Source organism: Pongo abelii, chromosome 6, assembly GCF_028885655.2.
Source record: "Pongo abelii isolate AG06213 chromosome 6, NHGRI_mPonAbe1-v2.0_pri, whole genome shotgun sequence".
Classification (NCBI taxonomy): Eukaryota; Metazoa; Chordata; class Mammalia; order Primates; family Hominidae; genus Pongo; species Pongo abelii.
Genome location: NC_071991.2, coordinates 32918702 through 32933073, shown reverse-complemented (window position 1 = coordinate 32933073; position 14372 = coordinate 32918702). Strand labels below are relative to the sequence as shown.

At 39.6% G+C, this 14372-nt stretch overlaps 1 non-coding gene across 1 annotated transcript; it reads right to left on the bottom strand.

Moving 5' to 3' along the window:
* Positions 1–663: 663 nt before the first annotated feature.
* LOC112134482 (small nucleolar RNA SNORA31) lies at positions 664–798 on the bottom strand. Its single transcript, XR_002915904.1, has one exon. It is a non-coding gene; the product is annotated as a small nucleolar RNA SNORA31 (small nucleolar RNA).
* Positions 799–14372: the final 13574 nt, after the last annotated feature.

Below are 14372 nucleotides of genomic sequence, written 5' to 3'. Positions count from 1 at the left end.
GCAGGGACACCAGGCACAGAATGCAGCTACTCCTCAATCTTGCCATAGGGAAGCACTGTCCACAGCTCTCTGCAGCAGAAGGAGGTCGAGCCTTATAGTAGGACTTATTTATTGTGACATTCTATTACTGTTCTCTGGATAAATATGGGATTTTTTTTTGCAAGAACTATTGATCATTTCAAGCATCATAAATTCTCCCCAAGAAAAGAAACAAATCTGGGCAAATAAGCTAAGTTTTACTTTGTCTTTATAATCTAAATAATAAAAATCTATATACTTTAGAAACAAGACCACACAGAGACCCTTACTAAAAAAGCTTCTGAAAGTTATATTTTCCCATTTTTAAAATCCTAACTGTTGCATCCAAATACTAATTAGATTGTAAGATTCTGAAAGCTTCCTTGTAGCATTTTTGATCATACCTGCAACAAAATTATATATATATAATATATACATATGTATATATATATATATGATAAATGTTTTTCTCAAGGAATGAGATTGCAGAGCTAAATGTCTTTTCAAAATACAACCGTTACTAAAGACATATGATAACTTTTTTTCAACAGTAAGTTATGGTAGTTGGGCTTTTTCTGGTTACAAGTTTATTTCTGAGTTGTGAAAATTCTCTGTCCGTGTTTTTTCCTGTATTACCACGTTCTTCTCTCATATCCCCCATTCAATCTTGGTTGCCACTGAGACAGACAGAAAGCAGAAGAACACTTTTTTTTTCTCACATCTGTAATGGAAACCTTAGCAGCAGACACTAACTACTCCAGGTCTGCCAAACAGATGGATTTACTCTCCAACTTACTGCATCCTGTTTTTTTTTTTTTGTTTTTTTTTTTTTAATGCTACTTATCTTTTGTCACCAAATCCTGTGGTATGAAAAGAATATAATGTGTCTGTGGATATCATAAACTTATAGTAAGCAAGGGGCCTACTGTGTGTTTCCCTTCTAGGCCCAGCAAAATATGAGCACAGAAGATGCACAAATATTTGCTGAATAAATAAATAATTGAGAAAGTTTTTTTCCCAATCAAAATATTACTCTCACAGCAGCTTGCTTTATATATTTTCTAGAAGACATCAGGTCACTCAGTATGACCTATTACTCCTTTAGCTTCCTCTAAGGTGTCATTATTTATTCAGTCTTTAGAGGAATTTTGAATCACCACAAATATCTGGACATTGGCGGATAAATTACAAGACTGCTAGTTTTCTCTTTATTTACTATTCTAGTAAAATACAACGTTAACAGATGTATCTTATGGTGGAACGTGCATACACTCCTCTGACTAAAGAGGAAGTGCCTGAGGTAACCTTTCTAAAACCATAGTTGGCCAATTATTTCTTAATGAAATACATATCTACAATGTTTCCTAGTTTAGGCTCAAAATAACCAGACTTTATGATGGTCAAAATCAGAACAATTTTAACCTTGCAAAAGTTATTTCTTAAATAATGTTTTTGTATGTTTAAAACAGAAAGTCTCACAAGATATATTGAATTATAGATATTAAAACAAATATGTTTTCAAAACCCTTCACAGGAAATGTTAACCTTTTCTAAGCTAGGCCTAGAGCTATTTATTTTGCTTCACCGGAAACAGTACAGATTAGCCAAAATCATGATGCTAACATATGCTATGAGTAACTCGGATTTGAGTCTAGTTTAAGAGCGTATGGTCTTTCTTTTTTCCTATCTACAAGGTGCAGGGTTACTTATCCAAAAGAAGTGCTCACCATGGAAAGTAATTGACCAACTGGCGGGCAGGATTGTGGCATCTGCCCGAGTTTCCATTAGGCAATCAATCTTGCTTTTCCTTTTCCTCACAAAGCCCATGCCACAGGCCCAAAGTTACTGGCAAGTTGCTATGCTTGTCCCAAACAATAGGAGGAGGATAGACTTTAATACAGAGATAACATAACTCTGAAAATGTCGCAGTGTTGAGTCAGCTGGGAAAGCTTTCAATTGGTGTCGTTATGCCCTTGCTTCCCCACCTGTGGTGAGGTGCATGCACGACCTCTCTCCCAGAACATTAGGGGAAGGAGCATCCGCAGAGCCCAGAGCTCCGTGCTGCTCCGGTGGAGCTGCTGCAATTAGTATTCCAGAGGTCTCCTGACATGCTGTAGACAGCTCTGTAGCCTCAGCCTTCAATCTGGATCAGGGATGAGGCAGTTTACATTTAGTTTGGGAAATTGATTTTAGTAGAGAAGAAGGTGTGATGGAGATGGAGGGATACATAATGAAAAATACTGTTTAATGTTATGGTTGTGAACATGGGCATTTAGATGATAATTTTGATGTTCCTGATGGTATTTCAACAGGAACAGAGCTACCAGACCAGTGCGCTCAAACACATCCTCAACACAAGGCATTTACCGCTCCTGTGTCATATCCAAAGAAGAGCTTGCCTTGTGCTTTATTCTCAGAAAGTCTGGTAAAACAAAAGGCATGTGTAATTTAGAATTGTAAGATTATATAACACCATTATTTATATATTTTAAGTCAAAATTTAAGTCCTGGTAATGTCTAAGGAGTTATTTCCTTATATGATGTGTGATTTCATTCAGTAAAGAAAGTATGTAACACTTTGGATTATATATTCATTAATTCATCCATAAATGTGTATTTTACACTTACATTGTGCTAATCTTCATGTAATATATATGCTGGGGACACAGCAACACAATACTCCTCTATGATCCCTGCTTTCATGGTATTCCAAAACGTGTGACAAAGGCCAGTGATGACCAGTGGGATGAGTTACAAAAGGGCAAGGGCATAGTGATGAAACTGACAATAACCCCAAGTTCCTAGAGGCTGGTAGGTTTTATCAGTCAGAATAGTAAAGATCCAGGTTTTGCGGTAGTAACAACTCCCACTTTTTGGCTGATTAACATAACAGAAAGTTACTGTACAATCCTTATACAGGTTCATCCTAGGTCAGCAGGAGTCTCTGCCCCTAATCACTTAGGGACATAGGCTAGGCAGTGAGACCAGAATTATGCAAATTCTCAGAGCAGCAATTACATGCTTTAGCTTGGTGAAAATATGTTGCTCTGTGTTCACAATCCTCTGACCAGAACTGGTCACATCGCCCTACCCAGCCACAAGAGCAGGTGTTCAGTATTCAGTGTGCTGGGTGGAAACAAGAGGTAGACAGCAGGAATCTCAGTAATGACTAGATGGAGACCCTGTTTCAGAGTCACAGATGAATTTCCCCTTAACTCACAAGGCTTTATTTCTCCAGCTCATACATTATTCAACATCTACAAATGGAAGAACTGTTTCCTGAGCCAACATGGCACTTATTTTTTAATCCCTTAAGCTATTTTATTTAAAAATACATTTCTTTTTGCCATCACCATATCCCAGTTCTTGGCCTTCAGTAAATATTTATTAAGTGAATTAATGTTTGGCTACACTTTGTGCCTGATGACAATGGCACTCAGCTGTGTGTGTTCCATGGAAATTCCTCAATACTGTTAACAAAGTGTTTACCAGATAAGTTTGAACCAACTTGCAATGTGTATCTCCCTTTAGACATCTACAATAAACATAAACATATCACAAAATTTAATTACACAATAAGAGCTGTGCTATATAATGTCAGTTTAAGGGTTAGGTTCAGCAGTCGAGTAGTTTTTTGTTTGCTTGTTTGTTTTTAAGCCTAGTTTCTTTATTAATTTTGGCAAAAATCTTAATTTTTCTGGGCCTTACATTTCTATAACTGTGTAGTGGTGACAATAATATATACCTTACTGTGTTATTGCTTTAGTTAAATTATATGTTACATAATGTTCATAGCCCAATATTAATAAATAAACGAAACAGGGCAGGTGCGGTGGCTCATGCCTGTAATCCCAGCACTTTGGGAGGCTGAGGCAGGCAGATTATTTGAGGTCAGGAGTTCGAGACCAGCCTGGCCAACATGGCAAAACCTTGTCTCTACTAATAATACAAAAATTAACCGGGCCTGGTGGCGGGCGCCTGTAATCCTAGCTACTCCGGAGGCTGAGGCAGGAGAGTCGCTTGAACCTGGGAGTCAAAGGTTGCAGTAATCCGAGATAGTGCCGCTGTGTGGCAGGCCAGGTTTCACTGACGCAGGCCTCCATAACAACTCTTTCAGTACTGACTGAGTGGTTAAGTTAAATATTAAAAGCCAGTCCCCTTATTCAAAGTCTGGGATATAACAAAAGCCCACCAAATGTTTTGCCTAGGCCTTTTCTGGGCCTTAAACCATGACAAAACAACGAAGGAATTCATAACAGGACCCATTTAGAATTAAATGAGGTGTATTGTGGGTCTGAAGAAATTCCCCAGGCCTCCAGAAACAAGTTTATTGGGGGTCTGGGGTCTGAAGGAACTCCCCAAACCTCCATGATTTAGTAGGAGACAAGGGTAATCACCCAAGCACCTGGACCCATTCAGATTAAGTAAATTTACTAAGGCTCCAGGGGAAGGTCCTCAGGACTCAGACCTTAGTTACAGATCAGAAGAAGTTAATCACTTATGTCTTCAGATGAATGCACACTTACAGATAGACGTATAGCTTAGAAGGTATATAAGCTCTGGAAAATTTTGTGACTTTGAGTTGGTCTGGCGATAATTTCCAGGCCTTCTCCCTGTAACCAGTTGCAGAAATAAAAACTCTCTTCCCAGCTCATCTGCTTCTCCTTATTGGGCCACGAGAAATAGCAGCCCAACCCTCAGTTTGGTCTGGGAACAACTGTACTCCAGCCTGGGTGACGGAATGAGACTGTGTCTCAAAAATAAATAAAATAATAAACAAATTAAAACTAATTTTGTTAATTTTTATTGTTACTATTTTATAGTGTCATAAATCACAGTTAACCACAAATTATTCTTGTTAGAAAATACACGTTTTTATGAAATTTGGCAGGAAAGTTTTTGTTTACATGGAGTTCCATAAAGAGCCCTTGATGTAGTAAGAGCTCATAAGGCAAGGAGGCCCCTCAGGCCTCCTGAGACAGGAATGCACCTGGCGCTTGGGCTCTGTGGGCGGAGGGGCTTGGGGACCTGGCGCAGCGCTCTGTCACTCTGGGAAGGAGGCGCTAGCCCGCCAGGCTGCGGCAGATGCTGGGGTCCTGAACTAGCGCGAAGGTCAGCTCCATGCCGGCGAGGCCAGGACGGACTCCTTGCCCTCAGTGTGCTGAGCGCAGGCGCCTAGTACTCGGCGGAGCTGGCGCCCCACAAGACGCAAGGACTCCACAAGGACCCCACAAGGACCCCACAAGGACCCCAGAGCCAGATCCCTGCGAGGCCCCGGCATTCCCTGACCTAGCGGGGAATCCTGGCCCCGGACGGTCTACGGCAGCCCCCAGCCGGCTCCCGGGATGGCTTGCAGCTCCCGCAGGCTTCTCCAGCCTCCAGAACTGCAGGAGCTGCGGTCCAAGCCAGCTCCTGGACTCCGGGAGAAACTGAGGTACATGGCGCCCGAGCTGCCAGCAGGCGTGCAGAGGCGGGGCGAGACACAGCAGGTCTGGGACGCGGCTGCTTCATCCCTACCTTCTTCTTCACACACAGCCCTGGCGCCTGTCCCACCCCAGCCAAGGCCCCCTCCTTATCCCTGGGCTGGAGCGTCCCCAGTGGTTAGGTGCGAAGTTCGCGGAGGTGGACTGAGGAGTGTTGACAGCCACCGCTTTGAAACCCCTACTTAGGCCGCGGCCCCACAGCACGCTCCCGTGGGGCGCGTTCGTGCTTAGCTGCAGCGCCTCCTCTGGCACCACGGGGCTGCATGCGGGCGGCGGGGCTTACGGGCCACGGGAAGGAAGGACGGGGAGGAATGCACAGCCCCACTTTGCGCCAGGGGAATACCGTGTTCGTCTGACAGGTTGGGACACCAAGATTATAGTCAACAAAAACACAAAAGGCCCGAGTGCATGGGCGGCCCTTGGCAAGGGCTAAACCGGGAAGTGAAAACAATCTGGTCTACTTTTTTTTTTTTTTTTTTTTTGAGACGGAGTCTAACTCTGTCACCCAGGCTGGAGTGCAGTGGCACGATCTCGGCTCACTGCTACCTCTGCCTACCAGGTTCAAGTGATTCTCCCGTCTCAGCCTCCTGAGTAACTGGGACTACTACAGGAATGCGCCACCACGCCCGGCTAATTTTTATATTTTTAGTAGAGAGGGATTACCCCATGTTTCCCAGGCCAGTTTCCAACTCTTGACATCAAGTGATCCTCCCACCTCAGCCTCCCAAAGTGCTGGGATTAAAAGTGTGAACCACCGCACTCGGCCCTAGCCTAGATTTTTAAGGGAACTCTAGGCTAGACCTTCCAGGTTCTTATCTCACCAGGACAGGCCGAGCCCCTCTTCATTTATTGAAGGGCCACTTGTGTTTCCTGTTTTGGGAACTTGCTTCATTTTTCTCCTGGGATGTTGATCTTTTCAGCAATTTCTATGTTTGGGGGAATTAGTCCTTTGTTTGTAATATGAGATATAAATATTTTTTCCCAGTTTGTCTTTTAACTTTGCTTATGGTTTTTTTTTTTTGACTTGTTATTGTAAAATGAAACACATTACATAAAAAATCAATAAAACATTTATCTTTCCAAATATATTGATAAAACTTCAAGCCCTAATTAGAAAAATAAAGGTTGATAAATTTGACTAAGCCTAATTTATAGATGTATACACAGATTCAAAAGATAAATGCAAAAATGAAAAAATTATCAGCAATTCATAACACAGCCAAAAGTTTAAATCTTTTACTGTACTAAGAAGTCTTATAAATTAATTGTAAAAGTCACTATCACTCAGTACCAAAAATATATACAAATGATATGACCAGACATTTCACAGATACAGAAATACAAATATGGAGTGCAAATGTAAAATACTCAGCCTCATTCATAGAGAGCTACACATTGAAACGACAGCGAGGTATCATTTCTTCCATATCCTATTAGTTTAAACCTTCACATAAATTTAATTAGCCAGTATTTCAAAATGTAACATCTGTTGCTGGAAAAGTTTTGAAATAATTGACCACATTTCTCATGCTAGGGTTAGAATACTTAATTGGGAAAGATTATATCACAGTAGATAAGTTAATGACTTCCATCTTGGAATTTCCATGAAGAATTCGTTCCTCAGAGGCAAACACTGTAGAAAGAGAAATTTTAAAAGCACATTTTTGGAAGAGTGAGGAATAAGAAATGATTTAATATCTTATACCTGTTACCTGATGTAAGTTTGGAAATCATGGACAGTTGTCAATATGTAATTTATTGCAAGGCTAGTTGAAAAAAAAGTACTAACGACCTTGATCATATAATGTGACTACAGGTCTGTAAATTGCATATTAGTGGTGAATTGATATTAACAGGGAAAGAAAGAAACTGTGTATAAAGGTGGAGAACTTAGAGAAAATTTTGTAAATATTCTTGTTATTATATTTTCTTCTCATAATAAATATAAAATTATGATCCATAATTTAGGGTCAAATAACAATTTCCTTCAATATAAAGCCTTAGGTTATTATCACACATTTTTTGAAGTTATACTTAAGATTAAGTGTTGCTGTGGATTTGTTTTCTTTTTTTCTTTCTTTTTCTTTTTTTTTTTTTTTGAGATGGACTCTTGCCCTGTCACCAGGCTGGGGAGCAATGGCACGATCTTGGCTCACAGCAACCTCCGCCTCTGGGGTTCAAGTGATTCTCCTATCTCAGCCTCCCAAGTAGCTGAGATTACAGGCACACGCCACCATGCCCAGCTAATTTTTGTATTTTTAGTAGAGACAGGCTTTCACCATGTTGGCCAGGATGGTCTCGATCTCTTGACCTCGTGATCCGCCCACCTCGGCCTCCCAGAGTGCTGGGATTACAGGTGTGAGCCACCACGCTGGGCCTGCTGTGGATTTTTATAAGCATCTATTCCTCAGAAAATAAATGAATAACATTTAGTAATCATAATACAAATAATTGAAGCCTTTTCTTCGAGACTCTTATGAGAACTATTCTCCAACTCAGCACCATGAGAATGCCTGAACATTACTCAAGAAACGTTGCATCTCCAGACCTGTGGCAGCTGTAAATTTTCCTTTCCTTGAGATATTCGTTCTATTAGATCTTCCTTGCTTTCAGAGAGTCAGGGAGCGTCGCCACTCATGAGGGTGGTCAGGGCGTCAAGGGCCAGATTCCCTGGAACAATCCTGCCTTTCTTACTTCTGGTCTCCACTCTGCTCACTCCTAACATCCCTGCCATTAGTGAGTGCTTCTCTTGCAGCCACAAAGCTGCGAAGCATTTTTATCTCATGACTCCTTCCACAGAAGGAAATCTTTCAGCCCCGCTGGAGCTAACTTTGTTGCTGTTGTTTTGAAAACTGCTCTTCGAATCTGTTTTTTCTCAGGAAGTTTGAATGCACAGCACTGGGCACAGCCCTGTGTCTTGCACACTGCTCTAGAAGCAGCCCCTTGTTACACGGAAGGGAATTTAATGTGACTCCCTCACCCTTACTGGCTCAATCAGGATCCACTTTCCCCCAGGGCTTAATTTAGGTGAACATCATCCTGGTGCCATGACCTCAGTCTGCTGATAACTTACTTCAAAACCCTCTTTCCAACTCTTGATATTAGGTTTCAGGATGGCTGCCACTGCAAATATCAGAAAACCCTATTAACATTGGCTTGAATAATGAAGTGGTTATTCTTTCATAGAAGAAGGAGATATAGACAAAACAGTTTTACAGCCAGCTAGCTCAGCAAACTCGAAGCTGGAGGAAGAGGATCTGTGGATGAAGATTTCCTAGAAAAGGACAGAAAGCAAGGACAAGGAAAATAAAAACCAAAGATCAAGTATCTAAGAGAAATGTAGAAACAGAGACACAGGGTGGCCTGACTACAGAACCAAGTCCTGGACGAGATGGGACATCAGCCAAACCCTACCCAGTGGACGCCAGCTAGGTGGAGTCTTCATCATGGAAGTGACCCTGTCCATTTGCCCCTTGGAAGCCAGGATGGGTCCTCAGGAGGGGCAAGTCCAAGAAACTGGTTAGAAACACGGACCCATTGGGACATTGCCGAGTTGATCCATGAGAGGCTGACAGGTTGTAAATTTCACAGGGTGTGAGGTTGTGACTCCAGATAATGCCTGCGTTGACTCTTCCAGCGTGGCTGCCATGCTTTTTCTATGGTTGGTCAGTCTTGGCAGGGGTGGGCCAGATAATGCATGGCATTGAGGCACTCTTAGTACCACAAGCCCGTGCTGCTCACTGGCAGGACTTCTCCAGAAGGATTCTTAGTTCACCTGACAAAGTCAACAACCACATGCTATATTGATCCAGCATTGCCACAGGTATATTTGCTCTGCTAAACGAGAGCATATATACAAGGATGCTCCCTGCATTGCTGTTTGTAATGACAAAATTATATAAACTATACAAATGTCTTTCAGTAAAGGACTAGTGGCAGGGCACAGTGGGTCACTCCTGTAATCCCAGCCCTTTGGGAGGCCGAGGCAGGCGGATCACGAGGCCAAGACCATCCTGACCAACATGGTGAAACCCCGTCCCTACTAAAAATACAAAAATTGCTGGGCATGGTGGCCCGTGCCTGTAGTCCCAGCTACTTAGGAGGCTGAGGCAGGAGAATCGCTTGAACCTGGGAGGCAGAGGTTGCAGTGAGCTGAGATCGTGCCACTGCACTCCAGCCTGGCGACAAAGTGAGACTTTGTCTCAAAAACAACAACAGCAACAACAAAAAAGAACTAGTAAAATAAATGATGTCAGCCATTCTGTGTAATGCTATGTGTCCAATTAAAAAAAAATAATAGACCTAACTATTCTGAGGTGGAGTAACTCCAAAAGTTGAATATGAAGTGAACAAAGCAAGATGTATTACAATGTTCATATCCGCAACTGAAAAGGAAGATGTGTTTATATAGCCACCCAGAATACTCCTGGAAAGAAATAGAGAAACAAGAAGCAGTTATCACCCTTGGAAAGGAAAATCTAGGTGCCTTTTTGTAGCATGTGAATAATACAGTAAATCTCTACAGCACACACAATAACATACATACACACATTCACACCTAATTATCCATTTTTTTGCTTTGTCATCCTCAGATTTTTGGCTGTACTTTTCGGTTTTTCTTTCATTTTTTGCGTAATGATTATAGCAGCTCCAAGCATCTCATCATCATCCAATTGTATCTAAAGTACTTGCATGCTTTTTAAAATGTACATGATTTTAAAATCCATGCTATTTACATGATTTTTTTTTTTTACAGTGAAAAGCAATGGAAAACTGTGAATAGTTTAAAGTAGGTGATATGTCTGATTTGGGCTTTAAAAGGTTACTCTGTTATCAGGGTAGATAACAAATTGAAAAGGTCAATATGGCCATTGCAAGTAACCAGGTGAGATCATCTTGGCATAAATATCAGTTTCATCAGTGGTGATGGAGAGCAGACAATCTCTCGCAGTAGTTAAGAGGTATAATCAACTGGCCTTGGGGAGTGATCGAAGGTGTGGGGGTCAGTCACAGGAGTTACTAAGGGTGTCTGCCAGGTTCCTGCTTGCCATGAGGGGTGGAGGATGTTACCTGTCACTTACAATGGAAATGTGTATGATGGAAAGCCAGGATTCTAATTTTAGACAACAGAGTATTCTACGCTTATAAAATACCCAGTAGATGATAATCTGAAGTAGAGAGAATTTTTTTTTCAACATAGTCAATCTTCATTATTATCAGATTTCACATTTTTCAATTTACCTATTTGTTAAAATTTGCTTGTAACCCCTCAAGTCAATACCCATGGTGCTTTTGTGGTCATTCGTGGACATGCCCAGAGCAGCAAAAGCTCTTGTGTGTCCTGGTACAGATTTTCCCTGCTGAGGGCAACAAGGACATGCTCTGCTTTCTTTTCTCAGCTCTCATAATGTTAGCAAGGGGCCTTGTCACAGTCTATTTAGTGGCATATTTTTGCATTTTCTGCTTTTGTTGGTGATTTTGCTGTTTAGAATACCTGAATACCTGCAGAGTATGACTGTGATATGCCTTATGAAGAAAATACAAGTGCTAGAGAAACTTAGTGAAGGCATGAGTTACAGTGCTGTTGGCTGCGAGTTCCATGCTAATTAATCAACAGCATATAATAAATATGTTGTCCATAGATACACACGTAAAACAAGGTTTTATATTGATTGGTTGATTGAAATGTTGTGATCAGAGGCTCACAAGTACTTAACCCCATGTTTCCCTTCAAAGCCGTGCATCACTAATTCAGTGCGTTCACTAATTCAGTGTTTACAGCAAGTCTATAGAACATAACTACTGCAAAAAAAAAAAAAAAAAAGAGAGAGAGAAAATCAACCATGTATGTATATATGCCAGAGAATCCATGTGTACAGCTAAGTTTGCATTGGAGGAGATTATACATTGATCAAAGAAGAGAGATGAGGATTGATCCTTAAGAATTTCCAAATTTAATGATTTAGTAGAGATCAACAGGCATGGTGATGATGTACCTATGTGGAGATACAGCACTTCCTCAACACTTAACTTACTAATTTGGACGTAACATTTCAAAATAAATGCTTGTTAAATTAAATCTTTGATTAATTAAGTTTTCAAAAGTGTTATAAAATCTACTTTTAGTCAAACTCTAGGTAAATGGACAAATCTTTACCGTCATTATAAAATTTTCCCATTCTTTCAGAGAACAGAATAGAAATAACATTTCCCAAATTCCAGTAAAAAATTTGCTTCATTTTTTTAGCAATCCTACTCAAAGGAATTTATCTCAAGATATTTATTCAACAGATTAAAAATAAAGAGACCAAATTACAATATCATAGACACAGCTGCATAAATTTAGAGTCAGCTTTTTGATTAATGTTTATTTTTAATTTTAAAAAATCTCGTTTAGCTTTTATTTTAGGTTCACAGGTACATGTGCAAGTTTGTTATTTAGGTAAAGTGTGTGTCACAGGGTTTTGGTGTATAGATTATGTCGTCATCTGGGTAATAAGCCTAGTACCCAATAGGAAGATTTGTGATCTTCTCCCTCCTCCCACCCTCAACCCTCAAGTAAGACTCAGTGTCTTTGGTTCCCTTCTTTGTGTCCATGGGTTTTCATCGTTTAATAAGTGGGAACATGTATATTTGGTTTTCTGTTCCTGTGTTAGTTTGCTTAAGATAATGGCCTCCAGCTCCATCTGTGTTGCTGCAAAGGACATAATCTCATTCATTTTTATGGTTGCATAGTATTCCTCAGTGTATATGTACCACATTTTCTTTATCCAGTGCACCATTGATGGGCATTCAGGTTGTTTCCATGTCATTGCTATTGTGAATAGTGCTGCAATTAATATATATGTGCATGTGTCTTTATGATAAAATAATTTATATTACTTTCGATGGATACCCAATAAAAGGATTGCCATGTCAAATGACATTTCTGTTTTAAGTTCTTTGAGGAATTGCCAAAATGCTTTCCACAGTGGGTGAACTAATTTACATTCCCTTTAGCAGTGTGTAAGCATTCTCTTTCCTTCACAATCTTGTCAGTATCTGTTATTTTTTGACAGTTTAATAATAACCATTCTGGCTTATTATTAAAGCCAGAGATGGGTATTCACTGTGGTTTTGATTTGCATTTCTTTAATAATCAGTGATGTCATGCATTTTTTCATATGCTGTTGGCCATGAATGTCTTCCTTTGAAAAGTGTTTGTTCATGTCATTTGCCCACTTTTTAATGGGGTTGTTTGTTTTTTGCTTGTAGATTTGTTTAGGTTCCTTATAGATGCTGGGTATTAGACCATTGTTGGATACATAGTTTGCAAATATTTTCTTGCATTCTGTAGGTTGTCTGTTTACTCTGTTGATAGTTTCTTTTGCTGTGCAGAAGCTCCTAGTTTAACTAGGTCCCACTTGTCAATTTTTTGGGGCTTTTTGCAACTGCTTTTGGCATCTTCATTATTAAATCTTTGCCTGTTTCTATGCCCTGAATGGTATACCCTAGGTTATCTTCCAGGGTTTTTATAGTTGTAGGTTTTAAATTTAAGATTTAATCTGTCTTGAGTTGATTGTTGTATATGGTGAAGGAAGGGGTCCAGTATCAAGCTTCTGCATATGGCTAGCCAGTTATCCCAGCACTGTTTATTATGTAGGGAGTCCTTTTCACCCCATTGGTTCTTTCTGTCAGGTTTGTCAAAGATCAGATAGTTGTAGGGGTGCCACATTATTTTGGGGCTGTCTATTCTGTACCATTGGTCTATATGTCTGTTTTTGTACCAGTACCATGCTGTTTTGGTTACTGTAGTCTTGTCATATAGTTTGAAGTCAGGTAGCATGATGCCTCTATCTTTGTTCTTTTACTTAGGATCGTCTTGGCTATTTGAGCTCTTTTTCAGTTGCATGTGAATTTTAAAATAATTTTCTCTAACTCTGTGCAGAATATCATTGGTAGTTTAATAGGAATAGCATTGAATCTGTAAATTGCTTTGGGAAGCATGGCTATTTTACTAATATTGATTCTTCCTACCTATGAGCATGGAATGTTTTTCCATTTGTTTGTGTCATCTCTGATTTTTTGAGCAGTATTTTGTAATTCTCATTGTAGGATCTTTGACCTCCCTGGTTAGCTGTACTCCTAGGTATTTTATTCTTTTTGTGGCTATTGTGAATGGGACTGTGTTCTTGATTTGGCTCTCAGCTTGGCTATTGTTGGTGTATAGGAATGCTACTGATTTTTGTACATTTATTTTATATCCTGAAACTTTGCTGAAGTTGTTTATCAGATCTGAGACTATGAGGTTTTCTAGGTATAGAATCATATTGTCTGCAAATAGGGATAGTTTGACTTCTGATTAATGTTTATACATCTATTTCAGCAAAAAGGTAGGAATGCTGTAAAAAACAGTACATTTTCCTTGGAAAAATACTAATTGAATATATATATACTTTAAAATATTATTATATCAATATAATTAATATATATTAGAAATAATAAGTTTTATTTCTTTGGGAAACAATGTTAATATTATATGTTTTATACAAGGCATTTTTGATACTTTTTAGCATACGTGTTTGTTTTTTGTTTTTTAGATGGTACAGCACAATTCAAACTTTATATAAGTTTGTTGTTCCATTATCCCCATGCAGTATTTAGAATTTGCTTTGTGTAAAATTTCAAAAATAAACAACAGTAGAAAAGAATTAGGATTTGAAAACCTTTTTTTAGCTGTTTTACAATTTAAGTATGTGATTATATGTGTGTGTGTGTGTGTTTATATTTTAAATTACTGGAAATGTAAAATGGATTGGAAATTACAACTAAGTACCCAAACAAACTGGTCCTTCCCACAGTAGGTAGCATTGCTGTAGAATTTCTTACAGT